This window comes from Pleurodeles waltl, chromosome 7, assembly GCF_031143425.1.
Source record: "Pleurodeles waltl isolate 20211129_DDA chromosome 7, aPleWal1.hap1.20221129, whole genome shotgun sequence".
Classification (NCBI taxonomy): Eukaryota; Metazoa; Chordata; class Amphibia; order Caudata; family Salamandridae; genus Pleurodeles; species Pleurodeles waltl.
The window spans coordinates 430,859,345-430,873,972 of record NC_090446.1 but is presented as its reverse complement, the minus strand read 5'-3'; the positions used below and the strand labels follow the sequence as shown (position 1 = coordinate 430,873,972).

Sequence of the window (14,628 nt, the reverse complement as noted above, 5' to 3'; positions counted from 1 at the left end):
GGGGAAGGAGCACGCACCTCCTGCTATGAAGGGGAAGAAGCCCTCAACTCCAGCAGAGGCTGGCAGGGTGACACCACCACCACCACCAGTGGTCACGGAGCCCTCACCTCCAGCTGAGGCAGTGCAGCCCTCACCGCCAGCAGGGGTGGCCCAGGAGGCACCTTGGCCTACTGTTACAATGCAGGCCTCACCTCCAGCAGAGGCAGTGCAGCCCTCACCGCCAGCAGAGGCAGCCCAGGAGGCACCTTCACCTGGTGACGCAGTGCAGCCCTCACCTCCAGCTAAGGCAGTGCAGTGCACTCCTCCTGCAGAGGCTGCACCTTCATCTGTTGTGACAGTGCAGCCCTCACCTCCAGATGGGACAGTGCAGCCCTCACCACCAGCGAAGGACATGTAGGCCTCCCTCCAAGGACTGCTGTATAAGGGGCCCCCTCCAGAACCAGTGGGCATGTTCCCCACCGCAGGGACTGTGATCTTGCACTCCCCAGCATTGGGAAATGGGCATGGAGCCCCCTCCAGGACCAGTGGGCATGTTCCCTACCCCAGAGACTGTGACCTTGACTCCCCAGCATTGGGAAATGGGCATGGAGCCCTCCCCAGGACCAGTGGGCATGTTCCCCTCCCCAGAGACTGTGACCTTGCCCTCCCCACCACTGGGAAATGGGCATGGTGCCCCCTCCAGGACCAGTGGGCATGTTCCAGAATTCAGCTGAGGTGCCCCCCACCCCCATTCCCCCTGGGGTGCCTGCCCACTTCAATGATGATGCCCCTGCACAGTTCTGTGATGCTGTGGTCAGGAATTGGGCCTTGGACTGTGCCCTGTGGCCATGCGAGCCATTAGTACTCTGGACTGGGCATTGGCCCTTTGTGTACATTTATACATATTTGGTTCATGTAGTGGGTTTTGCTATGCTAATACATTTTAGTGCTTCAGTTCTCTATTCTGACGTTTGTCATGTGCCATTGTTTATTGTCTGCAGCTGGTTGTATGTATGGTGTGTGTGTGTCTGGTGTGTGTTGTAGGTGTGTGTGTCACTGTCCTTTTCCTCCCTCCTTCCCTTGTGTGCTAGGCGGCTGAACTCACTATCGTCTTCTTCGTCGGCATTGGTGTTCCAGGTGGAGCATGGCATAGAAGAGCATGGGGAAGACTTGCAGTTCCGGTTCCATGGCTGCGTAGATCTTCTTTGTGTCCCTGAAGGTGAGTCTTTGTACTTCTATGTACTGTTTCCGCCAGGCTTTTGATGGTGTTGGTACTGCCCCGGAAATCATGGCGGTTTGTTGTGTCAAGATATGGTGGGCGGTACCTTGCCTTCTGCCTGGCTGTTGTTGTCTACCGCCGTAGTGGGTGTTGTTAATGTCCTGGCAGTTGGTGTGGTACATTTGCTGTCTATGGGGAGTTCTCACCGCCATAGTCACAATTACCGGCACTTTAACAGACACCGCCAATGTCATGATGAGGGCTTTATGTTACACATAGATGTATTGAACATGCGTTGCTACAAATGAATAAAGCCAACACTGCCAACATTACGTACAAAATACGACTGGTCAACATGCCTATCCTGTATGCCAGAACTAGGGCTCATGCTAAACCTCACAAGAGAGGACAGATGTAAATCTGTGTGATTAACCTACTGTGTTAGCCAACACGACTAAACCCATAAAATTCACCTTCCAACCATCCCTAGAGCCGGCCCATTATCCTGGACAACTGACTCATCCTGTCATTCCACACTTCCATGTTTTACAGCCTCCTGCTTTGACATATGTAGCCTAGTCAGCCTTGTGTGCCTACACCTACTTCCTGACACCTGCAACACCTTCTGCCAGGCCAACATCACATGTCAATTGTAGTGCACTAACGCCCTAATATGCAACACATGTGCAATGCTATCAAAAAGAAGCAGTGCATGTCTTTCACTCTGGCTACCTTGCTGCACATACATCGCCCCTCTCCTCCTTAAGATCCAGTGGCTCCCCATTCAGACCCACAGCCAGTTCAAGGTGCTCTGGTACACCTACCAGGCACTATACTAACAGGCCTGCAACAAGGTTTCACACCATTTATGCTTCTGACAAACAATCATGTGCCTCTGGTATGCATCACTTGGATTAAACGCCAACCCCCCAATATTCATTTCTACAAGGCAGGAGGTAGTGCTGACTCTAACATGGTAACAACCTCCAATCTTCCCCTGGGGGGCAGAAGGACGTTTGACTTGGGGGGAGCATTAGCCCATTGTCAGGAAGGCCACTGCCCCCCAAAAAATAATCCCTGGTAGCCTAGTGGGCTTTATATCCCCTGTAGGGATATAATTTGCCTCGGGTCTTGACCTCGTATCTGTATCCGGACCAGCACCAGCAACTGTGAAGTCCTGCCCAAGCAACTTCCCTGCACTCACCTATTATGTTGTCCGTTCCTTCCTGTGTTCTTGTCCAGTGCAAGCTTAATTCCTGCATCCACTGGACCTTCATTGCTTCAGTCCTGTGCAACCTCATCCCTGTATCAATCTTCCTGACTCCTCCAGAAACCTTCTAGCGCTCTAGTCTTCCAAGTCTGTTCCGATGACTCAGAAATCCTGATTTCTGCAACGCCTCTAGCATCTCCCTCCATGAGCTACTATTTGGCCTCTTCTCGAACTTCTTGCAACGACCCGCCTGCTTCCTTCGAACTCCAGCCCAAGTGTTAGGCCAGGCTAAGTATTTACACCTAGGTTAGTGCGCACTCATCTTTAGTAGTATTTGCAGGCCTGTTGTTATCTTCTTGCTCATCCTGGCTTTGGACCCTCTCTCTCCAAGTCTTGGTTTCTGAACTTTGCTGCTCATGGACTAGAGACTGTCTCCTGAACCAACGTTATACCTTCAACTTATGTAGTGAAAGTAATCATGTTTTCTGGCATGCTTTGGGAGTACACCTACCTCCAATCATGTACCGAGTGTAACTGTGTTTTCTAGCATACCATGAGAGTGCACCCGACTCCAACCCATGTTTCAAGCACAACCTTGGAAGTGTCAGCAACTCCAACTTTGTGGCGAGAAGTTACCTTGTTTCATGTATTGCCTTGTGTGCGAGTTTAGCCAATGTACAGAGTACAACCTTGGGAGTGTCCGTAACTCTAACATTGTGTCCTGAATAATCTTGTTTTATGTGTAGTCTCTTTTCTGAGTTTAGCCCATATACTGAATACAACCTTGATAGCGTCAGAAACTCCAACCTTGTACCATGTATAGTTTTGTTCAGAGTTTACTTAATCCTAGTGTAATCCATTTCTGAGAGTAATCAGGTCGCTAACATACCTTGGGAGTTTGTGTAACTTTCAGCCTATGTCCCTAGATCAACCTGTTTTTCTACTTCGTTGTGAGTCTATCTAATTCCAGGCTATGTACTGAGTGCCATCATAGGAGTGTCATTAACTCCATCCTATGTTCGGAATTTACCCATGTAGTGCCTTAAACTCTACCCAGTACGTCAAGTTGGTCTTCAAGAGTTCCAGAAGATTCCAATTGAGTATCTGGTTGATGTGCTCTCATGTTACACTTATTAAGACATCTGTAAGTGTGACATATTTAAGTATTGTGTTGTAATCTGTGTAGAGGATTTGATGCATTGATGGTAACTTGGTAACTGCCTCTTCTTGTTATTTCCAGTGTATTGCATTTCACGATAACCAGAAGTACAATCTTGTAGACATCCAAATTCTTCTAAACAGAAGGTCACAGATGTGACAATCCTGTTAAGCAGCATATCATTGTTTCTGAGCACAACCAGTACCGCAAGTGTTCTTTTATTATTTTGTCTATTCCCCCTTTGAAAGCAGGCCTGAAACTAGGAATACTGTACAAGCTTCTGGCTACCTGCTGATTAGGAGTGGGAGCCCAGCATTAGCTCCAGGGTTGTCCCTGTAGTTTGGAACCAAGTGAGTGCTTGACAACACCAGTCCATTGACTGGGGGTGGGGATGCTCCCCCCCGCCCACATCCAATATAATCCTTGGTGGACTAGTGGGCTTTCTTCCCCCTGCCAGAGGCAGACAGGAGGAAAGCACCTCCTATCTGCCCCTGACACTAGCAGACTGCTGGGGGTAATTTGGGTGGGTGGGGACTAGGATCAATGCCTGGGAGGGCTGCCCCCACCCATTCTGCTATAAAAACAAATCTGGGGTCTAGTGTGATGTATTTCAGGCATCACCAGACGCTTAAAAGATGCTTCCAGTACACCAACACAATCGGTTATTTTCACAAATACCACAAGTCGTAAACCAACATACACAATTGCGCCATGGCCTCAGGGGGGTGCCCAGGCATATCTCTAAACAAAAGGGAAAAAAAATAATAAAACACAGTGGTTCACCAATGGCGAGCTAATTGAGGGGGCTGGAGCACTTGATTACATTGCCCGCCCTGACGGGTCCCGCTGCCGTGGCTGCTCCCTCTTCTCGGGGGCTGCCTCACCTTCGACCTCTCCCCGAGTGGGGACCTGGCCCCCGGGCTCCCCCTGACTCGCTCCCGGGCAGTGGGTGTGGCCGCACGGCTTTGGCTCGGGGCGGGCTCGCTAGACCTTGAGTGGTGGGCCGTATCCCCCTGTCCCTCTGTCTCCTCCCCTGCCTCCTCCCCTCCCCCTTCCCCCCGGCACTCGCTGTGAGAAAGTAGCCTCTTTCTAGCCTTGTTACCCCCACTTTGGGCCTGTTTGTGAGTGTATGTCAGGGTGTTTTCACTGTCTCACTGGGATCCTGACAGCCAGGGCCCAGTGCTCATAGTGAAAACCCTATGTTTTCAGTATGTTTGTTATGTGTCACTGGGACCCTGCTAGTCAGGACCCCAGTGCTCATAAGTTTGTGGCCTATATGTATGTGTTCCCTGTGTGGTGCCTAACTGTCTCACCGAGGCTCTGCTAACCAGAACCTCAGTGATTATGCTCTCTCATTTATTTCAAATTGTCACTAACAGGCTAGTGACCAATTTTACCAATTTACATTGGCTTACTGGAACACCCTTATAATTCCCTAGTATATGGTACTGAGGTACCCAGGGTATTGGGGTTCCAGGAGATCCCTATGGGCTGCAGCATTTCTTTTGCCACCCATAGGGAGCTCTGACAATTCTTACACAGGCCTGCCACTGCAGCCTGAGTGAAATAACGTCCACGTTATTTCACAGCCATTCTACACTGCACTTAAGTAACTTATAAGTCACCTATATGTCTAACCTTTACCTGGTAAAGGTTAGGTGCAAAGTTACTTAGTGTGAGGGCACCCTGGCACTAGCCAAGGTGCCCCCACATTGTTCAGAGCCAATTCCCTGAACTTTGTGAGTGCGGGGACACCATTACACGCGTGCACTACATATAGGTCACTACCTATATGTAGCTTCACAATGGTAACTCCGAATATGGCCATGTAACATGTCTAAGATCATGGAATTGCCCCCTCTATGCCATCCTGGCATTGTTGGCACAATTCCATGATCCCAGTGGTCTGTAGCACAGACCCTGGTACTGCCAAACTGCCCTTCCTGGGGTTTCACTGCAGCTGCTGCTGCTGCCAACCCCTCAGACAGGCATCTGCCCTCCTGGGGTCCAGCCAGGCCTGGCCCAGGATGGCAGAACAAAGAACGTCCTCTGAGAGAGGGTGTTACACCCTCTCCCTTTGGAAAATGGTGTGAAGGCAGGGGAGGAGTAGCCTCCCCCAGCCTCTGGAAATGCTTTGTTGGGCACAGATGTGCCCAATTCTGCATAAGCCAGTCTACACCGATTCAGGGGACCCCTTAGCCCTGCTCTGGCGCGAAACTGGACAAAGGAAAGGGGAGTGACCACTCCCCTGACCTGCACCTCCCCTGGGAGGTGTCCAGAGCTCCTCCAGTGTGCTCCAGACCTCTGCCATCTTGGAAACAGAGGTGCTGCTGGCACACTGGACTGCTCTGAGTGGCCAGTGCCACCAGGTGACATCAGAGACTCCTTCTGATAGGCTCCTTCAGGTTTTAGTAGCCTATCCTCTCTCCTAGGTAGCCAAACCCTCTTTTCTGGCTATTTAGGGTCTCTGTCTCTGGGGAAACTTTAGATAACGAATGCAAGAGCTCATCCGAGTTCCTCTGCATCTCTCTCTTCACCTTCTGATAAGGAATCGACTGCTGACCGCGCTGGAAGCCTGCAAACCTGCAACATAGTAGCAAAGACGACTACTGCAACTCTGTAACGCTGATCCTGCCGCCTTCTCGACTGTTTTCCTGCTTGTGCATGCTGTGGGGGTAGCCTGCCTCCTCTCTGCACCAGAAGCTCCGAAGAAATCTCCCGTGGGTCGACGGAATCTTCCCCCTGCAACCGCAGGCACCAAAAAGCTGCATTACCGGTCCCTTGGGTCTCCTCTCAGCACGACGAGCGAGGTCCCTCGAATCCAGTGACTCTGTCCAAGTGACCCCCACAGTCCAGTGACTCTTCAGCCCAAGTTTGGTGGAGGTAAGTCCTTGCCTCGCCTCGCTGGGCTGCATTGCTGGGAACCGCGACTTTGCAGCTACTCCGGCCCCTGTGCACTTCCGGCGGAAATCCTTTGTGCACAGCCAAGCCTGGGTCCACGGCACTCTAACCTGCATTGCACGACTTTCTAAGTTGGTCTCCGGCGACGTGGGACTCCTTTGTGCAACTTCAGCAAGCACCATTTCACGCATCCTCGTAGTGCCTGTTTCTGGCACTTCTCCGGGTGCTACCTGCTTCAGTGAGGGCTCTTTGTCTTGCTCGACGTCCCCTCTCTCTTCAGGTCCAATTTGCGACCTCCTGGTCCCTCCTGGGCCCCAGCAGCGTCCAAAAACGCCAAACGCACGATTTGCGACTAGCAAGGCTTGTTGGCGTCCTTTCGGCTGGAAAGTACTTTTGCACGACTCTCCAAGGCAAGAGGGATCCGTCCACCAAAGGGGAAGTCTCTAGCCCTTTTCGTTCCTTCAGAAACCTCAGCTTCTTCTGTCCAGTAGAAGCTTCTTTGCACCCGCAGCTGGCATTTCCTGGGCATCTGCCCATCTCCGACTTGCTTGTGACTTTTGGACTTGGTCCCCTTGTTCCACAGGTATCCTAGATTGGAAATCCACAGTTGTTGCATTGCTGGTTTGTGTCTTTCCTGCATTATTCCTCTAACACGACTACTTTGTCCTTAGGGGAACTTTAGTGCACTTTGCACTCACTTTTCAGGGTCTTGGGGAGGGTTATTTTTCTAACTCTCACTATTTTCTAATAGTCCCAGCGACCCTCTACAAGGTCACATAGGTTTGGGGTCCATTCGTGGTTCGCATTCCACTTTTGGAGTATATGGTTTGTGTTGCCCCTGTCCCTATGTTTCCCCATTGCATCCTATTGTAACTATACATTGTTTGCACTGTTTTCTAAGACTATACTGCATATTTTTGCTATTGTGTATATATATCTTGTGTATATTTCCTATCCTCTCACTGAGGGTACACTCTAAGATACTTTGGCATATTGTCATAAAAATAAAGTACCTTTATTTTTAGTATAACTGTGTATTGTGTTTTCTTATGATATTGTGCATATGACACTAAGTGGTACTGTAGTAGCTTCACACGTCTCCTAGTTCAGCCTAAACTGCTCTGCTAAGCTACCATTATCTATCAGCCTAAGCTGCTAGACACCCTATACACTAATAAGGGATAACTGGGCCTGGTGCAAGGTGCAAGTACCCCTTGGTACTCACTACAAGCCAGTCCAGCCTCCTACATTGGTTGTGCAGCGGTGGGATAAGTGCTTTGAGACTACTTACCACTCTTGTCATTGTACTTTTCATAAGAGAAAAATATACAAAACAAGGTCAGTGTATATACACATAGCCAAAAAGTTTTGCATTTCCTCTTTTCACTCTTTTCTAAGTGCTGAAAAGTACTTCTAACTTTCTAAAAAGTTCTAAAAAGTTTTAAAAGTTTTTTTTCTCTGTCTTTCTAAAAGCTCTGACAAACTTTTTATCTTTTACTATCACTTTAACTCTCTCTAAAAAATGTCTGGCACAGGCCAAAATGTTGATCTGTCCAAACTTGCATATGATCACCTTAGCTGGAAAGGAGCAAGGAATCTCTGCATAGAGAGAGGTTTGAGTGTAGGGAAGAATCCTTCATTAGAACTGTTAATTAACATGCTTAGAGTACAGGATAAGGCCATAAGTGCCCAATCTGTAGAAAAAGTAGCTAATGGTTGTCAATCAGATCCAGGGACTCCCCCAGGAAAAGATTCAGGAAAGAAACTTCCTAGCCTGCCCATTACTAGACAGTCTAGCATAGTTGGTAATGATGATGAGCCACACCATATAAATAGTGTTGTCTCACATCATAGCAAAAGCATTTATTCTCACCATACTGGTAGTGATGTTTCTGTTAGCCAAGCTGTTAGGGTGGCTTCTGTAAGGGACAGGTCTCCTTCTGTCCATTCTCACCATACTTCTGTTTCAAGGCATGAACCTCCCACCCACCCTGATGACAGATTGTTAGAAAGGGAGCTCAATAGATTGAGAGTGGAACAAACCAGACTGAAGCTCAAAAAGCAACAGCTGGATTTGGATAGACAGTCTTTAGAATTAGAGAAGGAAAGACAGAAGTTGGGTTTAGAAACCCATGGTGGCAGCAGCAGTATTCCCCATAGTCATCCTGTAAAAGAGCATGATTCCAGGAATCTGCACAAGATAGTTCCCCCTTATAAGGAGGGGGATGACATTAACAAGTGGTTTGCTGCACTTGAGAGGGCCTGTGTTGTACAGGATGTCCCTCAAAGGCAGTGGGCTGCTATCCTATGGCTATCATTTAGTGGAAAAGGTAGGGATAGGCTCCTTACTGTGAAAGAAAGTGATGCCAATAATTTTACAGTTCTTAAGAATGCACTCCTGGATGGTTATGGCTTAACCACTGAACAATACAGGATAAAGTTCAGAGAGACCAAAAAGGAGTCTTCACAAGACTGGGTTGATTTCATTGACCATTCAGTGAAGGCCTTGGAGGGGTGGTTACATGGCAGTAAAGTTACTGATTATGAAAGCCTGTATAACACAATCCTGAGAGAGCATATACTTAATAATTGTGTGTCTGATTTGTTGCACCAGTACCTGGTAGACTCTGATCTGACCTCTCCCCAAGAATTGGGAAAGAAGGCAGACAAATGGGTCAGAACAAGGGTGAACAGAAAAGTTCATACAGGGGGTGACAAAGATGGCAATAAGAAGAAAGATGGTGAAAAATCTCAAGATAAGCATGGGGATAAGGGTAAAACCAAAGATCCCACTTCAAATCTTAAACACTCTTCAGAGGGTGGGGATAAAACTAATTCTTCCTCTTCTTCTCAACCTGCACACATTAAAAAGCCTTGGTGCTTTGTGTGTAAAAACAGAGGCCATAGGCCAGGGGATAAGTCCTGTCCAGGTAAACCCCCTGAGCCTACCACCACTAATACATCAAGCTCTAGTGCCCCTAGCAGTAGTGGTACTAGTGGTGGGACTGCTGGCAACAGTCAAGTTAAGGGTGTAGTTGGGTTCACTTTTGGGTCCATAGTAGAAACTGGGGTAGTCACTCCCAAGACAATTTCTGTCACACCTAGTGGCATTGGCCTTGCCACACTGGCTGCTTGTCCCCTTACAATGGATAAGTACAGGCAGACAGTTTCAATAAATGGTGTTGAGGCCTTGGCCTACAGGGACACAGGTGCCAGTATCACTTTGGTGACTGAAAACCTAGTGCACCCTGATCAACACATCATTGGACAACAGTATAAGATTATTGATGTCCATAACTCCACTAAGTTTCTTCCCTTAGCTATAATTCAGTTTAGTTGGGGTGGAGTCACTGGCCCTAAGCAGGTGGTGGTATCACCTAGCTTACCTGTAGATTGTCTCTTAGGTAATGACCTAGAGGCCTCAGGTTGGGCTGATGTAGAGTTTTATGCCCATGCAGCCATGCTGGGCATCCCTGAGGAATTGTTCCCTCTCATTTCTACTGAAATGAAAAAGCAAAGGAGAGAAGGCCTGAAAACTCAGGATCCCTCTCCATCAACAGGTAAAAAGGGTATCACAGTATCCCCTAACCACCCTACCATTCAGGATACCATTCCTGTGGTGGGAGAAACCTCTCCTGGGGTGGCACCTGTTCCAAGGGAATCATCAGCTGGCAAAGCTGTACTCCCTGAGGTAGAAGTACCTCTCTGTGGGATAACTAACATTGGTGACAAAAAGAGCACCATTTTAGTTAACATGGAGCATCCCTCCAACCCTCCCAGAGAAACTTTAGTGCAGAAACCCTGCACTGCCTCACAACACTTAGGACAGCATCCCTGCCCTAGTGTGGAGCTCATAGGACAGCATCCCTGCCCTGCTCCAACTCAAGAGAAACAGTATCCCTGTTCTCTCTTCCAGCCATATGGACAAAGTTTTTGCCCAGCTATGGCTTTTCTGAGACAGCATCCCTGTCTGGCATTTCCATCACTACAAATAGGTTCAGTGGACAATTCCCACTGCTCTAAACTAAAACTTACTGATAGAAACTCTGAAAATACATCTTCACATTGTTGCTTAGCTAAAAAACTTCAAACAGGGTGGTTTACATCTCCACAGGGAAGTAACCATATAGTGGATGATAAAGGGAGTAACCAGTCTATTGCAGAGCTACTCTCTACTTATCACCACTTAGACAATAAAGTCTCAACTGGCCAAGGTTAGCCTTATTGTCCTTCGTTTGGGGGGGGGTTGTGTGAGAAAGTAGCCTCTTTCTAGCCTTGTTACCCCCACTTTGGGCCTGTTTGTGAGTGTATGTCAGGGTGTTTTCACTGTCTCACTGGGATCCTGACAGCCAGGGCCCAGTGCTCATAGTGAAAACCCTATGTTTTCAGTATGTTTGTTATGTGTCACTGGGACCCTGCTAGTCAGGACCCCAGTGCTCATAAGTTTGTGGCCTATATGTATGTTTTCCCTGTGTGGTGCCTAACTGTCTCACTGAGGCTCTGTTAACCAGAACCTCAGTGGTTATGCTCTCTCATTTATTTCAAATTGTCACTAACAGGCTAGTGACCAATTTTACCAATTTACATTGGCTTACTGGAACACCCTTATAATTCCCTAGTATATGGTACTGAGGTACCCAGGGTATTGGGGTTCCAGGAGATCCCTATGGGCTGCAGCATTTCTTTTGCCACCCATAGGGAGCTCTGACAATTCTTACACAGGCCTGCCACTGCAGCCTGAGTGAAATAACGTCCACGTTATTTCACAGCCATTCTACACTGCACTTAAGTAACTTATAAGTCACCTATATGTCTAACCTTTACCTGGTAAAGGTTAGGTGCAAAGTTACTTAGTGTGAGGGCACCCTGGCACTAGCCAAGGTGCCCCCACATTGTTCAGAGCCAATTCCCTGAACTTTGTGAGTGCGGGGACACCATTACACGCGTGCACTACATATAGGTCACTACCTATATGTAGCTTCTCAATGGTAACTCCGAATATGGCCATGTAACATGTCTAAGATCATGGAATTGCCCCCTCTATGCCATCCTGGCATTGTTGGCACAATTCCATGATCCCAGTGGTCTGTAGCACAGACCCTGGTACTGCCAAACTGCCCTTTCTGGGGTTTCACTGCAGCTGCTGCTGCTGCCAACCCCTCAGACAGGCATCTGCCCTCCTGGGGTCCAGCCAGGCCTGGCCCAGGATGGCAGAACAAAGAACTTCCTCTGAGAGAGGGTGTGACACCCTCTCCCTTTGGAAAATGGTGTGAAGGCAGGGGAGGAGTAGCCTCCCCCAGCCTCTGGAAATGCTTTCTTGGGCACAGATGTGCCCAATTCTGCATAAGCCAGTCTACACCGGTTCAGGGGACCCCTTAGCCCTGCTCTGGCGCGAAACTGGACAAAGGAAAGGGGAGTGACCACTCCCCTGACCTGCACCTCCCCTGGGAGGTGTCCAGAGCTCCTCCAGTGTGCTCCAGACCTCTGCCATCTTGGAAACAGAGGTGCTGCTGGCACACTGGACTGCTCTGAGTGGCCAGTGCCACCAGGTGACGTCAGAGACTCCTTCTGATAGGCTCCTTCAGGTGTTAGTAGCCTATCCTCTCTCCTAGGTAGCCAAACCCTCTTTTCTGGCTATTTAGGGTCTCTGTCTCTGGGGAAACTTTAGATAACGAATGCAAGAGCTCATCCGAGTTCCTCTGCATCTCTCTCTTCACCTTCTGATAAGGAATCGACTGCTGACCGCGCTGGAAGCCTGCAAACCTGCAACATAGTAGCAAAGACGACTACTGCAACTCTGTAACGCTGATCCTGCCGCCTTCTCGACTGTTTTCCTGCTTGTGCATGCTGTGGGGGTAGCCTGCCTCCTCTCTGCACCAGAAGCTCCGAAGAAATCTCCCGTGGGTCAACGGAATCTTCCCCCTGCAACCGCAGGCACCAAAAAGCTGCATTACCGGTCCCTTGGGTCTCCTCTCAGCACGACGAGCGAGGTCCCTCGAATCCAGCGACTCTGTCCAAGTGACCCCCACAGTCCAGTGACTCTTCAGTCCAAGTTTGGTGGAGGTAAGTCCTTGCCTCGCCTCGCTGGGCTGCAATGCTGGGAACCGCGACTTTGCAGCTACTCCGGCCCCTGTGCACTTCCGGCGGAAATCCTTTGTGCACAGCCAAGCCTGGGTCCACGGCACTCTAACCTGCATTGCACGACTTTCTAAGTTGGTCTCCGGTGACGTGGGACTCCTTTGTGCAACTTCAGCGAGCACCGTTTCACGCATCCTCGTAGGGCCTGTTTCTGGCACTTCTCCGGGTGCTACCTGCTTCAGTGAGGGCTCTTTGTTTTGCTCGACGTCCCTTCTCTCTTCAGGTCCAATTTGCGACCTCCTGGTCCCTCCTGGGCCCCAGCAGCGTCCAAAAACGCCAAACGCACGATTTGCGACTAGCAAGGCTTGTTGGCGTCCTTTCGGCGGGAAAACACTTTTGCACAACTCTCCAAGGCGAGAGGGATCCGTCCACCAAAGGGGAAGTCTCTAGCCCTTTTCGTTCCTGCAGAAACCTCAGCTTCTTCTGTCCAGTAGAAGCTTCTTTGCACCCGCAGCTGGCATTTCCTGGGCATCTGCCCATCTCCGACTTGCTTGTGACTTTTGGACTTGGTCCCCTTGTTCCACAGGTATCCTAGATTGGAAATCCACAGTTGTTGCATTGCTGGTTTGTGTCTTTCCTGCATTATTCCTCTAACACGACTACTTTGTCCTTAGGGGAACTTTAGTGCACTTTGCACTCACTTTTCAGGGTCTTGGGGAGGGTTATTTTTCTAACTCTCACTATTTTCTAATAGTCCCAGCGACCCTCTACAAGGTCACATAGGTTTGGGGTCCATTCGTGGTTCGCATTCCACTTTTGGAGTATATGGTTTGTGTTGCCCCTGTCCCTATGTTTCCCCATTGCATCCTATTGTAACTATACATTGTTTGCACTGTTTTCTAAGACTATACTGCATATTTTTGCTATTGTGTATATATATCTTGTGTATATTTCCTATCCTCTCACTGAGGGTACACTCTAAGATACTTTGGCATATTGTCATAAAAATAAAGTACCTTTATTTTTAGTATAACTGTGTATTGTGTTTTCTTATGATATTGTGCATATGACACTAAGTGGTACTGTAGTAGCTTCACACGTCTCCTAGTTCAGCCTAAGCTGCTCTGCTAAGCTACCATTATCTATCAGCCTAAGCTGCTAGACACCCTATACACTAATAAGGGATAACTGGGCCTGGTGCAAGGTGCAAGTACCCCTTGGTACTCACTACAAGCCAGTCCAGCCTCCTACACTTGCTCGACCCGTTCCTGATCTTTTCATTGTGTCCTTCCTCTGTGCTTTCAATCTCTTGATTGCTATCTCGCATGGTGTGCTAACATTGCGCTTCAAATGAACACTATCTCCTCAGCCTTTCGCTTACGTGCACGGGGGCTCCCGCGTAGCTGTGAATGCATGGGCGGGGAGGCTCCTGCACGGGAATAGTAAATGTGGCAAACCAAGGAAAACTTTATTGAACTATACCTTGGAACATATTGTAATCACCTGTATCTATCTTTTGTGTTGCTTGTTGGTCGATATTACAATAAAAACATATTTAAAAACATAAAAAAGGGATATCTGGACCTGGTATAAGGTGTAAGCACCTAGGGTGCCCACTACAAACCAGGCCAGCCTCCTACACTCTGGGGCACATCTCAGCCCCCTGAGCACTGATATGGACGCCGGGTGTGTCATTGGAAAGGGGAGAATCTCCCCTTTCCAGTGCTGTCATTCCCCAGCGGAGCCGTAAAATGACACACAGCCCGATTTGCTCAAAAAATTAACGCCTGGGTCAGGGCAGGCGTTAAAATGGGGCAAACACACCTGTATTTAATCAGAACACACAGAACAAATAGCAGAGCAGCAGAGTAGCAACAGGGAGCCATGGAGGTGATTCTAATCCAGCATGCACGCAGACGCAGAGCCCAGCTGCAACAACAACAGCTACAACAACACCAGCAGGGCCCCCAAAGGCAGCGCAGAGGCAGGAGAGGATATTCCGCCCCAGAACCACCCTTCAGGGCCTCAGGGAACACAACATCATCCAGAAGTATAGGTTAAACTGGCAGGCCATTCAGCAAC

General features: G+C 48.9%; 1 protein-coding gene across 1 annotated transcript in view; it reads right to left on the bottom strand.

Annotated features, from left to right (window-relative positions):
* The window catches only part of LOC138304146 (uncharacterized), a 621,705-nt gene that overhangs the window by 411,930 nt on the left and 195,147 nt on the right, over positions 1 to 14,628 (bottom strand). The gene's annotated exons all lie outside the window — the stretch shown is intronic.